This window comes from Cynoglossus semilaevis, chromosome 11, assembly GCF_000523025.1.
Source record: "Cynoglossus semilaevis isolate Cse_v1.0 chromosome 11, Cse_v1.0, whole genome shotgun sequence".
NCBI lineage: Eukaryota > Metazoa > Chordata > Actinopteri > Pleuronectiformes > Cynoglossidae > Cynoglossus > Cynoglossus semilaevis.
The window spans coordinates 11,930,019-11,946,149 of NC_024317.1; the positions used below are offsets into that span (position 1 = coordinate 11,930,019).

At 39.0% G+C, this 16,131-nt stretch overlaps 1 protein-coding gene across 9 annotated transcripts in view; it reads right to left on the bottom strand.

Annotated features, from left to right (window-relative positions):
- The window catches only part of atp2b2 (ATPase plasma membrane Ca2+ transporting 2), a 97,272-nt gene that overhangs the window by 76,857 nt on the left and 4,284 nt on the right, over positions 1 to 16,131 (bottom strand). Inside the window, exon 1 of one of the 9 annotated variants that reach the window (XM_017036575.2) lies at positions 9,520 to 9,795. The exons of the other annotated variants lie outside the window; for them this stretch is intronic. The gene's annotated coding sequence lies outside the window, so the exon portion shown is untranslated. Of the gene's footprint in view, positions 1 to 9,519; positions 9,796 to 16,131 lie in introns of those variants that run through there. 9 annotated transcript variants of the gene reach the window in all.

Sequence of the window (16,131 nt, forward strand, 5' to 3'; positions counted from 1 at the left end):
TATATATATATATATGTTTGCACTAACCTGAATGAATAATCGTAGTAGATGGATAAAATATGCACAAATAAATTTAAATAAAAAAATTAACTTTTTTTTTAAGCTTTTTAAGGTTGACTATTCAGTCAACCGAAATATATTTGAATTTTTCATAGTTTTCCTTGTGTCAAATATTGGTATTGGTAAATGTGATCAATAACAATTCCATTAGTTATAAAGCTCCTGATAAAGGCTGTAATGCTCCATTTTTATGCTTGATATGACAAACATTTAAGGCAAAGCAGTATATTTGAAGGCATGAGGTAAATATATACATATATAGAAGTATATGCCTAGAACATGAACTTAATTTTTCCTACACATTTAAGTAATATCAACATGTAACATGTACTTTACGGAGTTGTTTAAAAAAAGGTCAATGAGCCAGAGTGTGTAGTGCAGCAGCAACAGTAGTGTCATAGCTGAGAGCGAGTGTTTGAGAACCACAGCAGCTCAGCCATGAAATGGCAGACTGTGGTGAAGGTGGAAGTTATGAAGCGGGGGGAGGGAGGGCGACCAGTGCCGAAGAGCAGTGCGACAAAGTCCCCTCTCAGTCTGCTGAGTCAACCCAGAGAATTTCAACTCCCCTGGCAATGACATCAGTGCAAATGCTAAGACTGGAACTTTATGCTGGAGTTTTCAATGATTTACCAGCTGAAAAAAAAAAATGTTATAGCTCTGGGATGTGCAAAGTGTCAGAGAGAGTAATGCACCCTGAAGTTTCACTGAACTTTTAAGGAGTGGAAAGATGGTGTATGGAGTGAGAAATCAAGCTTTTGTATTTATCAGTCTGATGGACGGGCGGAGGCAGTAGACAGCCTGGCATGGTGGTGGAGTCGTAGAAATGAAGAACTTACATCCGTCTGTACTGTATATCTAATGTGTAATCTGCTGGTGGCAGAGAATCTCTATAAAGAATTAGCATGTGACGGTAAGTTTTGGTACATTCTGTTAACGTATAGCCTTATGCTCATTGTAGCTCACAGCCCTCTAGGGGCAGTGTTGGCCTGGTGGTTCAGGAAGTGGACTTCCATATTTCCGCAGAGTTCCGGGTTCGATTCCCAGGGGAACCACTTGCTTGGCGCTTGCTAGGGGCAGACTGTTGATAGCATATCTGCTGCTAACACAACAATTTCCCAAATATGAGATCAATATAGTACAAATGTATTTTATTTTATGTTTTGAGCTAACCCACTGCTCCCTAAGGTGACGGGTTAAAGGCAGAGGACACATTTCATTGTGTGATGTGTCACATTGACAAAATTTCACCTTCACTTTGACTTTTTTCTCTTCAAGAAAGCAAGATTTGAACTTTCTCAAAAGGTCACGAGGAAGCAAATATAAAACGTATATAAAGTAGGGATGCACCGATCCACATTTTTTCACTTCCGATCCAATCCCGATATTTTGGATTTGGATACTGACCGACACCGATACTACTACTCCCCCGAGTGGAGGGGGCTACATTAGTAGCAGTAGTAGGATTACCATCTACCATTCAGGAGTTCCCAGGTTTGATTTCACTTAGTCTCCAGTTCTAGGTAAGGATGCCTCTGCCATCCAGTGTAAAAAAAAAAAAACAGCGACAAATTACTCTGCACGCTACCGCTGTTGCAACCGCTGATGACGATACAATCCCAAATTGATTCTTTCCTAACTGTCATTCATGTTGCACATGCCTGTAATAATAAAAACAAGCAACGACCAGCTTGTCACGATACTGTCTCTGAGTCATAATAAACTAATTACATACAGGGCATTAAATGAATTTCAATGAGGGAAGGTGGAAAGAAGGGAGGCAATATTCAGCACACAAATTTAAAGTATATATATATGAATGGAGAAATATATTAATATTATAGATGCCATGTGGGACATTTCTGTAGGAAGCAGTGGTTCTCAAACTGTAGTGCGCTTATCAATGGTGAAGCGCTCTCTAGTGGTACACAGGGAAAATTCATATTTTCACATTTACATTTTTAATTAAATAAATCTGAAACATACCATGCACAATTAATAGAACATTTATACATAAATATCTTTATAAACATTGATAACCATCTCTCCTGTGGTGGAAGCTAACAGTGAAGGCCTGCTATATTCTAATGTTGGTCATCATAGTGGTACTCAGAGAGAGAGGTTATTGTTTTCTCAGGTGGTATAGAGTAGAAAAAGTTTGAGAACCACTGGTCTACAGGATGGACTCATGAATAATAGTTGACAGGATTAGAATAATTAGAAATTATAGTGTTATGTAATATAATATAATTAATATTTAATATATATATATATTCATAATATTGAAAATAATATATTTTCTCGATGATTGTATCATATATAAAAATGATCTTTACGGATTCAATTGAAAATTAGACAGATGCTATGTTGTCGTCAAGGCACAATATTTAGTTGGTTTCCACGTGTCAAACATAAAAGCCAAAAACCTAGTTTGCTGATGTCCGTCTTCAATGTTCTCCTCCTCTGACTACCCACACATCAGATATCACTATCTGCAACCTGGGCTGTTCAGTCACATTCAGCTCCTTCCTCATTTGCCGTCCATTTGGATTCAGCTATCTGCCACTACCACTACCCCCTACTAGACTCTGCCGGTCTCTGAGATTTACCTGCCTCACTGCATCAAACCCAATGTCAGACTGACGCTTAGTTCATGAATTCCAGCGCTTATCGTTCTTTTCAAAATCCCTACAGAGTTATGTCTACCTGAAGAAAATGAGTGCCGAAATTCTTGCCTACTGCCTATTCCATTTACTGCAAGGGGGGCTATAAATGCAGCAGTATGAAAATACCCTGGTCAATAAGGGTGGCTCCAAAGATACTTCATTTTGTTTCTGAATTTGGTGTCAATGGCTAAATTGAACTCTGTTAACATTCTGTCAAACGCTCATCTTCTACCACTAAATTATTTTTTATGGCAGCTGAAACCTAACGCAGCTGTCCTGGGTTAGGGTCTGGGTACACTTTGTACAATTAGTCAGTCTATCTCAGGGCAACATGTAGAGCCAAACAAATAGTCACACTCACATTCATACCTACAGTCAATCTAGAGTGAACAATTATCCTCAATCCTGAATGTTTTCGGAGTCTGGGAGAAGGGTAAAGTACTTAGACAGGCGGGTAGAACCAGCAAACTCCATTCCGACTTAGGGCTGCTCGATTATGGAAAAAAAACAAAACAATTATTTTGACTCATTTTAGATCACAATTATTCAATTTGAGAATTTGTTTTTATTCAAGTTTTAAACTTTATTCAATGTAAACTGACAAAAAACTGACTGTTCCGCAGTTTACTTCATTTACCTTAGTGTGTTCTGCTCCCAGTCAGTAAGGTTTCTGCTTGCACTGTGGCCGAAATCAACATCTATTCAATCAACGGAAAGAAACCAATTTCTCACAAAAGTAATCAGCTGCATTTGAGTCATTTTACCACCTCACTACAATGTATATGCAAATAACAAATACTGACTGAACAAGAGCAATATGAAATCAAGACGAATGGAACCATAACCATTTTATTCTTATGTATAATTGGTGGAAGTCAAAATCATGATTAAAATTAAAATTCGATTAATCGCTCAGGCCTTATACAGACGGATGACGAATCGGAACCTGTGATCTAACCAGTTTTTGGCCCGGGTGGCCCATCTGACACAGCCCTGATAACTAATTCCGATACGTACTCCATGTACGCACAAAATATCTTGCTATCAAAATATTTTTAAAAACAATAATGTGATAATTAATGAGACTAGTAACTGCTCATCAGTGTGGACCAATCAGCTTCAGGTCTGAATGCAAACGTGAAAGGAAAGGAAAGGAAAGAAAAGGAAAGGAAAGGAAAGGAAAGGAAAGTGAACTACTTTAGGAAAGGAAAGGGAAAGGAAAAGGAAAGGAAAGTGAACTACTTTAGGAAAGGAAAGGGAAAGGAAAAGGAAAGGAAAGTGAACTACTTTAGGAAAGGAAAGGAAAGGAAAGGAAAGGAAAGTGAACTACTTTAGGAAAGGAAAGGGAAAGGAAAAGGAAAGGAAAGTGAACTACTTTAGGAAAGGAAAGGAAAGGAAAGGAAAGGAAAGTGAACTACTTGTCATTGTGACACAACCAAATGTGACCTCTGCTTTTAACCCATCACCAAAGTGAACAGGGGGCAGCTTTGAGGGCTTTGCCATGCTCATAGTACCTCAGTGGTAACTTGGCAGCTGGTGGACTCGAACCTGAAACCTTCCAGACCACTAACCACTAAGCCACCACTGCCCCAAAGGGCAGTAATTACTGTAGTAATTACAAATAAAATATACAATAAAGGGGGGGTGATTGTGGTGCGTGCAAACCTGACAGTCATATTGACGGCCATGCATTTTTCTGTGCTGAGAGTGTGATGTAATGAGAATAAGATATATATTGTGATTAAGTTACTAAAAATAACTACGGGAGGCAACAAAAGAGTCCTTTGGAATCCTGGAAAACTGTATAGCAGTGAGTAGGTGTGTGTGTGTGTGTGTGTGAAAGTTATAGCCCCTGCACCACAGATGCATCAATGGCGCATGGAGAAACTGGGCCGGCATCCAGCACAACCTCTGCAGCAGATTTAGGTGATACATAACTCTCTTTCTTCCTCTCAAACACAAATAGGCGTCAAGAACAAGCTGTTTTCTAACTAATGACTGAAGCCGTTAATCAAAGCAAAATCTGCACGGCCACCATCCCAATGAATGGTTATTTTTTAATGGGCGCAGGGTCACAATACCTACGACTGACCAGACTGGTACAATATACCACCAGCAGTTGGCTGAAATTTATTGAAGCCCATATCAAGAAAAATCAATTACCTTTTTTTTTTTTTTTTTAACCAGCACTGCGGTGCAGTAGTGGTGCTGTAGGACCTAGGAGAGGTGTGCTGTAAAAATCTGTCATACCTAGAAAGTTATGACCTTGTGTGAACATTGCTGAGTCAGTGTAAATGTTAAAGGTTCAATAAGAAACTAACTGGTCCATTTAAGGGGTAGAGGTGGGATTTAAAGCCAAGGTTAGCTAAGGAGGTAACAACCTCCAACACTTTTCATGCTAACAAAAAAAAGGTCTCATTTAAAAATCTATTTTCAACTGCTTTTACCAGTTTAACACAATTGAGTTTTCTAAAAATACTATTGGCTGCCCAATAAATATAGCATGTCCACGCGCTGTACATGCACTGAATAGACAGATGAATAAATAGCATGTGAACTAAAGCCAGCTAACTGAAGCTAGCACAACATGCCCTTGCCATGTTTTGACTGTGTTGGAATTACTTCTACCAGTTTCAACAAAACAATAATTAATAGGTCGTTTAAAAGCTCGCCATCACAAACTAACCAAATGTGAAACAGCTGTAGCCACGGTAAAAGCAGCTAGCACAGAGGCTAACAACAAAAAAAACAAAAACAAAAGAGTGAATGTTTGTATTCAACAGGTCTTTGCAAAAGTTCAAAAAGTTAACCAGAGACCAGAGACAGTGACAAGGCAATGGATAATAAAAGGCCATTGATAACAAGCCTTTTTTTCTGGGCTCAAGAACCAAAGATTTAGCCAACTCATGGGCCATTCTAATCTATTATCACATTTAATCTCAAGTTGTTTAAAATAACAGATAATGATGGCCTGGCGTTGAAGTCTGGAAAAGGTTTCTGCAACACTGTTGCGCTAAACTCACAGATGTGTGTTGTTATTATTTGACGACACAGTGCCGATTGTTGTTTTCTTCACTGTTCTCTACTTGTTACATAAGGCTCTGTTTGTTTGTGTTTTTCTTTGTTCTGTGATATGAGAGAGAAGTAAGAGGGGAAACCAGGCAAATTCTACAGCAGAGAGTCCACAGAGTGAATTACCTGGTGACTGTCACGATCTGGTGGGCAAAATAAAATGGTTGTGTGGGCCGGACATATGTAATGAAAAGTCAGTTATCCAAACTCCAAACTGCTGACTTGGGTTGAAAGGGCACAGTTAACGCAAACCGGCGGGTCAGCTAATATAAGCGTAAGACGTGAAAAACAGTCATTTTGACAAATGCATTTATGCAGAAGATACACTTGTCTTCGCCAAGACCATGTCAGCAGACATCAAGAGAAGAAGAAACATGCACATCTCAGGGGGATCGGAGACACAGCAGCCTGCAATAACAGGGTTGCTTGAAATGAATTGTTCTCTTCTTACTCAGTAACAGTTTGTCCCTCAGGCTGTTTTCTCAGATGAGAGGAATGTGGTCCCCTGAACACACTTAACATGCAAATCTGAGGCTGACCTCAAACTCAGAGCCTCTGCAGGCCAGACACGATACAGGGTGCAATTTCTTTACAAAGTTTCTACTTTTCAAACCTCGTCCTGAGCAGTGGGATCGTTGGGATCACTGACGAGTTCTCCCTGTGCACTTTACTGAGAGATTTCAGGTTCAACTATCTGTTAATTATTTATTATTAAAACTATTATTAATAATAACATCAAGAACAAATGCAATAATAAACTTATAAAAAATTATATTTTTAAATTATTTATTTATTATTTCTACCTTTTAATCCTTTGTAGAGTCATGACGGGAGCTGCCGCTAATCCCAGTAGATATTAGGTAAGAGTGATATACAGGCTAGCATCCATCACTAACGCACATGTACAATTTGGTAAATGTTTGATGATGATTTGTTAGGTTATAAACTGTTTTTTTTTTTTTAATGGGGTATCAGTTTAAAAGGCTGAAGAATAAGCCCGTAAATATATATTTTTAAGCTCCAGTCACATAAACCAACTCATCATCACCACCTACTGTCATGCTGGCCACACGGTGAAAGTGGTGGTTACATTGATCTTTGGTCTTTTTGTGAGGCGGCTGTTGTTGTTTTTTTCACTCTAAATATATTTAAGTGTGAATGTAAAGTATGGCTGTGAAAGGATTTAACCATTAAAGATGAATCAAACTTAATGACCTGTACCCTTGTCCTCTCCTTTACACCAAAAATTGAATCTTGGAGGAAAAAGCAATTATTAAATGACCTTCAAGAAAAATCCAACAATTCCTGCACAAATCTAGATTTTAAAAGCCTCCCCATTCTCTTCCTTTTGGCTGAGTTCCATCCAATTTTTCAGTTCTTTCAACTTCCACTTTGTTCTTTTATCATCGCCATTAAAATGAGCTAACTTAGAGGGCTGAATGAACCCGGTAACCCTACATGTGTCCAGTAACGAATGCTATTTTAAGAAAAGTATGCCGCTTCCATGAGGCAGTATGAAGGCCGTTTTTTTTTTTCTTTCTTTCTTTCACCCACTATCACGGCCCCCTCAGAAACTAACAGTGCAGACAGAGAGCAGCATCTGCGTGGTTTCTTTTTCTTTTAGTGGAGCAGAGACTGTGTGTGAGCAGGTAGCTCCTCACACTGCACCCGTCCCGCACTGTTCTTTGGTGCACTGAGTGCGTGGGTTCATTGATTGTATCTCCGTCTCCTGGCACTTTAATGGCCGTGGTACACTTGTCTCTGAACTGAGCATTAGCATGGTCAAGTTATTTCCTCTCAGGGCCTATTTCCACTGACCCAACAGGATTTTTCCGTTGGCTCCGTGAAAGTTGTGTAAGAAAATTTGCAGGCTCCATTCTCTCCTAATTCCATGCTGATACAGTAAGCCAGACTCATTATTGAATTATTAGACGTTTACTAATAATAATTGGGTTTTTTTTATTCTAAACAATGCAGATTGTGTTAAATGAAGCATAAAAAGGATTGAGTTTAAAAAAAACAGAAATAGTTTGCTCCTCTTCCATGGCAGAGAAAAAGGAAGGCTAATGAGAAATGGGGAGGACAGAAACAAAATGGGAGGGTTAGTTCAGGTAGAAGCAGTTTCCTCCTGCAGTATAGTCAATGTTCTTTAAAAAGAAAAAGAAAGAAAAAACAGCCTGCCAGTCTAACATTTCTGCACTGTGCCCCCCTCCTCTTCCCAGTTCTCCATTATCCTCGTCCTATTCCTAGATTTTGGCAATTTTGCACTTTTTAAAATAGGACAAAAATGTCTTCCAATACATGTTTTAAAATTTATATTTTTCTATTTAAATTTTTACTTCTTAAAGGTCACTGCTGATAACTGAAAAATAAGCATTTGAAAGAGCAAGATCATTAAATCAAATTGCAACCAATCCTTGTGACCCCTTTGAATGTGGTCCAGAGTTCAGACCACTTAAAAACACAAGCAATTACGATTGGCCAATAGTTAATGAAACACTGCTCTGAATCAGCCAAAAAAAATTAGGGTCAAATAACCAAAGCATTTCTACTGGGACATGACTTCTCTGAACCTCGCACACACACAGACACACACACACTACACATAATTTGCGTGTCTCTCTCTCTCTAAAATAACTTCTATACCTGTTCCATTCTAGATATAGCTGAAGGAAAGCCAAAAAGATGTACGAAAAAGAAAATGAAAAAATATCAAATGTATCAATGAAGATGAAAGAGCTATTTATTTCCCATAACCTCCATGAAAATTGACACTTACTCCAACCCTGGGTGGTGTTTTTTTAACTCATCAAGGACTGGAATTCAGTTTCTTTCAAATGTCATTCTATTTTGGTGTAGCTGGATTAAAAAGCTTTTTTTAACGTCATCCTATTTTGGTGTAGCTGGATTAAAAAGCCTTCTGTACAGCTTCACTAATTGAAACAGATTTTCATCAACGTTTGGTTATAAATCCTATATTTATATATACTTTTCCATATTTTTTAAAAACTGTAAACATCAATCTCAAGCCTTCCATTTAAGCTTGAGTATTAACAGATGAATTGAAAATGTCCGTAGCACAGAATTCAACGCATACACCCAGCAGTTCAATTCTACACTCAAAACGTTTCTGAATAAAATCACCAAAACCTTAAAATCCACCACTATGATTATCATCTCACTTAAACTGTGATCAGGCAAATGTGTGGTTTCACCCCAGAGAGGGCAACGCTAGGGCAACATGACGGGAAGATCACTATTTACATTCAAATTACACCTACATCCAATGGAAAGTCTTCATTCTCAGGATACAGTCAACTCCACAGAGAAACACTTTGGACTTAAACTCGTCGACGTTTCAGTAGCACCCTATCTACTGAATGACTGTTTGTTTTTTTTAAAGAAAAATCTCAAAACAAGTTTCTTTTCCAGGTCTCTCTCTGTTTTGAACAACACAAACAAAGTTGCTACCCAATGACCACCAGACATTTCTTTCCGCATGAAAGTGTGGCGTAAGAGTGATTATATGGCTGATATCAGTGGGAGTCAGATGCACTGAGACCTTTAGTGAAGATGCCCTTTAAATCGCAGGTACAGAAAATATGAAGTGGCACTAAAGGCTTAAAAGCTACAAGAGTCCACTACACGGACAGTTTCTCCATGGTAACAAAACACATCGCTTGTACCCAACAGACACGGCAGTGTTTTAAAATGGTTTACTTACAGCGAAACTGCAGAGAGGAGGACGATGTGCTGGCAGTGCTAAAGTACAGTTTCCACAGGTATGCCTTTGGTGCTGAAGATAGTCGTGGCGTCCTGTCCGAGGCTAAGTCTATATATAACCTAGAGAAGCTGTAGATGAAGCAGGCTGGGAGGCAAATCTAACTTTTCCATGTCCCGGTGACAGTTTTGTCACGAGAAAACTCATTGTGAGAAGCTGGAAAAACTGCACGGCACAGGAAAGGAAGGAGAACAAGAAGCTTCACTCCAGGACTTGGTCCCTTGAATAAATGAAGGCGAAGGAGGGCGGGGGGGCAGGGGGGGCGACTTCAGGGGAGAGACAGAGGGAAAGCAAGAGAGGGAGACAAGGAGGAAGAGAGCTGGTCTTCTGTTCGCACAACTCTGGACCTGCTCAATGACTTCTGGTAATACCACACACAGAGTTAGCAACCGAGTTTGAATGTTTTACCCGTGTGTGTGTGTGTGAGGGGACATGGGGGGGGGGTTGTTCTGCAGGTACTTCAGCTTCTCCCACAGTCCAAAGACATCCTATTAGGTTAATGTCTCACTCTAAATGGACCGTATGTATTTATGGACGGATTGATGGAATGTTGGATGGACGGATGGATGGATGGACTTTATTGATCCCAGGCTAGGAAATTACAGACTGTGAGTGTCTGAATATGAGGACCAGTGATGGACTGGTCAACTAGGTGGTAATCAGTACTCAAATAGGAGGGGCGCGGTGAGGTGACAGGTGGGGCTTTCAATGGAATATGGCACGCTGGACATAAGAGTACCACTGCTGTAATGCTTTTGCGTTTGTTTTTCTTTAGGGTTCTAACAGTTGACATTATAGTTTTTCACAGCTGGAAGTTCCAAGACAGTTCAGTTTTATTCGGAAATCCATCTGATCAGGATTAGCTTCAACATGCCTAGGTTTTTTTTTAACCCATTATAATATACACCAAATGTTTACGTCAAACTATTGAAGCTTTGCATCAGGTTTTGATCTAGTTCCATTTTTGTGTTTTTGTTTTTTTTGGTTCTCAAAAAGCTGCTCAAAAAGAGCTGGCTTTCAGAGAAGGATGGTGGGCGAGACAGCCGAGATACTCGTCTGGGTGGGACTAAAGCTCTTATCTGTGTTCTCTTTAGGGTTGTCACAATATCAGAGCCAAGTAGTCACATGCCAATACCTGTTAATTTCCACGATTCTCGATTCTTATTCAACACCACACATGAAAAAACCCAGAAGCCATGGACTTTTAAAGTCAATACTTTATTAAAAACTGCTTCAAATTGTTAAGTATTTACAATCACTGTACATCATATTTTTGCACAGAATTTAAATTGCAGTACCAGCTGCCTGGAGGTAACTTTACATTCAGACAGAGGAGCAGCAGTGGCCTGTAGCTTCTCAGAGAATACTGTGCTTATAAATATGGTCATAACAACAACAACAACAACCACCAACTATTTTACATTCAAAAAAAAAAGAAAATAGCAGAGGCTGTGATTCTTGGCCGTTGGTGTGTGTCTTCCTCAGACCGATACTGTAAAGGAAAAATAAAGTTTAAGTCCAAGTAACATAACACAGAGACCATAATGACTCATAATGTCACATGTTACATGACGATATCATTACATTATATTAACCATGTGTTAACAAAAGGGAGCCAGTATTAGAGGCCTACGCCTCTGTAAACACAGTGAGCTGGCTCTCAAGCCCAAAAAACTGAAAGTATATTACGTATAATGTGACAGAACTGTTAGTAAACTGAAACTCACTCACCTTGAATTTTTTTCAATCAAGACTTCCTGTCTTTCTGGTGTTTTGTCAGGTACGGCTGTGTTTTTGTTTTTGTGTATTTAGGCGCTCCGCATTCATCTGCCGCTAATGAGTTTCTCCTCACGCAACTCCTACTACCTGGCGTATCGATGAGCCGAGGCGTTGGGTTTTTTAACCCACACATGCTGAAGCCATTTTTGAAAGACAGTGGCTGCTCTTCTTCGCTCAGTGGTCATACGCGCATACTGCCCCCGACGGTTCATTGAAGAATCGACACGGCTCGCAGTACTTGGTATGGATGGTACCGGAAAAAAGCTTGCATCGATGTATTTTTCACATGTTGGCATCGACTTAGTAGAGAAGTATTGGTTCTTTTGACAACCCTAGTTCTGTGTCATTTAAGTAGTCAGTAACGACGACCCTACAATCTTAGAAATAAATGATCTGAATTGGTTTTGAAATTTCTAGAATTGTAGGGGAAAGTAAGAAAAGAAGGTCTCTTTTTAGGTTATATTTCATATATATACATATATATATATATACGCATATATACATATATGCATATATACATATACATATATTCCTATATATGTATGTATGTATATATATATTTACACAAAAGGAAAATGATGCAGAGTAAAATAAGTATTAACAGAATAAAGATGACAATGATGAGGAGACTGGGAGGTCTTCCCATGCTCCCCTGCCCTCTCTGCTGGATTTGGACATCTCCCACAGACTGAGCTGTAAATAGAGAGTATCCCTCCCACCTCCACCCCGCCACCCAATTACACACACACACACACACACAAACTCAAAAACCACACATACAGTTTCCATGACTTCAGCGGACATTATAGAGACATACTTTCATTTCCTGGAGACCTCAACAAATCTACAAGTTCTTCTCTCTCCCTCGTGTGAATGTCACTTTTCCATATAGTTGATATCGAGCAAAATAGTGAAGCTACCTAAAAACTAAAAAATATTTGTTATCACATGGCCACTCATGATTTCTACAAACTACTTTGGACAAAAAACTTTGACTATACAGTATATTCCTTAAATATCAGGCTGGAATTGAAGATGTATTGTGTGTCTTTCTTCCAAATATTTATCTAATCTAAAAAAAAAAGATCCAAGTTTAACCTGTTTTTTTGACTGCTTTGAGCGGATTTAAACGGTAACAATAAAAACATTCCACAGCACTTTAAAGTGTCCAGATTTGACACATCAGTTCATAAAAGTGAAGGTGAATTATTGTCATTGTGACACAGCACACCGCTGCACACAAGAAAATGTGAATTCTGCCTTTAACCCATCACCATTCTACTAATCACCATTAATAGAACCTCAGTGGCACCCTTAACCACAAAGCCACCACTGCCACCATAGATGAGGAAATGTCACCAACTTTCATGCAGAAAAAGAAAGGATGACATGTACTGTAGTCAACACAAAAAATGAAATGGGTCAAATTTGCATGTAACATAATAGAAAGGCTAATGAGTTGGCGAGGTCACTGGTTGTGACGTATGATTTCTGGAAGCAACGGCGTTATGTCGTATATATGTTGTGCATTGCTGGAATGTGCTAAATAAATATATTTATTATAATATCATTTTCATTTTATTACAATGCTTTGATTTTAATAAGGTTATGAATGGCAGTCGTAGCCATTAATGCAATGGTTCAGTGTTTTCAGTTTTTGGCGTCCATTCTGGTGGAAACCTGATTAAAACATTCTACTTCTATCCTAAATCTATAACCATTCTTGGATCACAACCAAGTCATCATCAGCTCAGTTTATGGGGCTATAACTTACACTATCCAGAAAAATCTTTTTTTTATGTAACGCTGCATACAGGCAGACAAACACAGTCATAAATATGGCCTCCTTGTCGGAGGTAATAAGAACAGGCAATCTTGGCTAATTAACTGTGAGTGATATAGCACAACACCTTGGCATCTGTAAAGCTTTTTTTCCCCCAAGATGCAACAGAACACAGTGATAAAATATATTGGAAACATGCCACTGAGAAAGAAAGAAACAACAACGCAAGGACAACGTCAATGTCATACTGTAACTACCTGACTTCTATTCTGTGTTCAAAATGACTAATGACTGTGACCGAGCGAGTGACCTCAGTGTGGTATATTACCGTCAACATCGACGTTCAGACACGCAGACAAAAAATGTTTTAATCTCCACTCTTCCTCTGCAACACGCTAGGCTTTACATTTCCAGTCGAACTAAATGAGCTTTTCCACTGTGACCCCTGTGACTTGAGGGTCACAGGGGTCGACTAATATGAAACCATTTCATATTTATTTATTTATTACTTGTAAACCATCAGTCAGAGACACATAAAATAACATGTCCACATGTTCACGGTAAGGGTATAAATCTGGGGTGTCAAACCTAAATTCACAAAACAAAACTGGGATGAAGTCAAGGGGCAAACTCAATACTTATTGAAAAACTGACTGCAATTCTGCATGTTTTTCCTTCTCTTCAGATATAACATAGCACATACACCGCAAATGCTACAAATCATATATATATATAGCGGCTATATACTGGCGGGACAACTCTAGTACACATTTGATAAGATCTCATGGGCCAAATATAATTACACTGTGGGCTAGATTTGGGCCCTGGGCCCGAGTTTGACACATGCGGTATAAATGAGCCCGGTGTTCGGCTACAACTGTCACCGTGAAGCTGTTTAGAATGAAAACGTACAACATGGATCCAAGTGGATATTGCAGTAAACCTAAGGGACCCTGTTAGTTCGTTCACCTGGAAAACTCAATGAAAGCCAATCAGGATATTGATTTGTTAGTTGGATAGCATCACCCACAGACCTTGCTGACTTTTAATTTGTTAAGTCAACAGCAGAAGTCTTTAACTTGGTCTGTGAAATTATAAAACTATTTTATTTACAATAATAAATGAATAAAAAAAAAAGATCTTTTTTTGTTTATTAGTAATACACACAATATATTGTGTTGCCACAATTGCTGTAATTGATGCGAATCAACCTCAGTGCCGCTCAGAGAAAATGGCACCAAACAAAAAGCTCTTCTGACTTGACCATTTGCCAGTCTCTATTGTCCTTCCTTCTCATCCAGAGTGACAAAATGTATTGTGAAATAAAGCTCTGTACGTCCTTGTCCACATCGTTAGTATCACTGACTCATAAGCAATGCGCAATGTAGCTCAAGTTCTACTGTACCTCCGCTGCTGCATGAACAAAAACTCATTCCCACTCTTCCCAAAGCCACACAGTCAGACCCAGAGTAATATGAACAGCAAGTCAGCAGCAAAGAACTTAGGTGTGCACTTAGGAGGTTCCCGCTGTGCCTCATATGTAGAAGGAATTTTAAGCCGTGGAAATACGAGAACACAAGAACAACATCCTTAAACATTATGTTAAAAATACACACACAAAACTCATTGAAGGTTGTAACTGTTATTCTTCCAACAGAAGCAATTCAACAATAAGGGGTTTGAGAAGAAACAGCAAACGTGTACTTGGCCAGAATCTCAGATCTGGTGTAGTCTGATATGGCACGGAATACAACAACACAATGGCATATCTAAGAACAGACCTTGGAGAGAAATATTCCTGACGTTAACTGAGCTAAGCTGAATTTTGATTAGAGCATTTAAACAGCCAAAACAATCCGTCACTTTGAATTTATTACGTCGAAATTACACCACAAACGACTGGCAATTGGTCCGGTCGCCACTCAAGTGGAATTGAGAGAGAGAAAAGGGAAGAAATGAGAGAACAGTGAGAACACAGAGTGAACTGACTAGTTTCTTATTCATTTGTCCAAATTTCCGGCGACGGTCACCATGTCGATTCCCCACAATAGTTTTGCCTCATTACTGCATTGAGCAATCGAACAACGATGAAATGAATTCTAATGCGATGTCATCAGAAGAGAAGCAGTCTACAGCAGTCAGGTATAGCCAAATGAGGGATAGCAGCTTTATTTACCCTTGTACATATTTACTGTAAACTACATTTGAGGTTTGGGAGTCTTGCCAAGTGTAGGATTCAAACCAGCAGTCATCCCAGCACAGGCCTAATCCTTACAGTGAGCGTATTGATATTTGTGTAAGCAGCATATAATTAACTTTTAAAAACTGTTTTTTTAACGACAATTTGACTCTTGTTTATTTTGCCCCTCAGTTTCAGCCAAATTTCTAACATTCACTTCGTCGTTCAGCACGGTACACACTACAATTGCTGTCAGACGCATCCTCGCACTCTGTGCCAATGTCACGTCGTGCCTGCACTCATTTCCAACGGCAGACACTGGACAGGCTGTCCGCTCTCTCCTGCAAATGTGTCAGCAGCAAGACATCAGTGTTTACCGCGCGAGAAACCCAAGGTAATTAGGTATGCATTACTCAGTGTCACAGTAGCAGTTCTATACGTGCTACCTGTTGTAAAGATGATTAATGGTGATGGCAGTATGCCATAGCACACTCATCATTTATTTTTATTACTCTTTCTCGCATACATGTCACTTTATTATTAATTCACCTACAGGGTCTTGTCCTTCACTGTGTGGTGGTTCTATAATACTATTTCAATTATCGTGTGCACAACGATGCTAATTGAGTATCCACACATCCGCTAATTGTAGAAAGCTTCTATTTATCGTAGGACCTCAAGTTTAAAATACAATCTTAGCTTGTCTCAGATCATCATCAGGCATATATATATATATATATATATAAAATTTTTCACATTAATAATTTCATCATTTGGCTCAGTCGAAAGGGTTTACAAAAAACAACCTCAATTG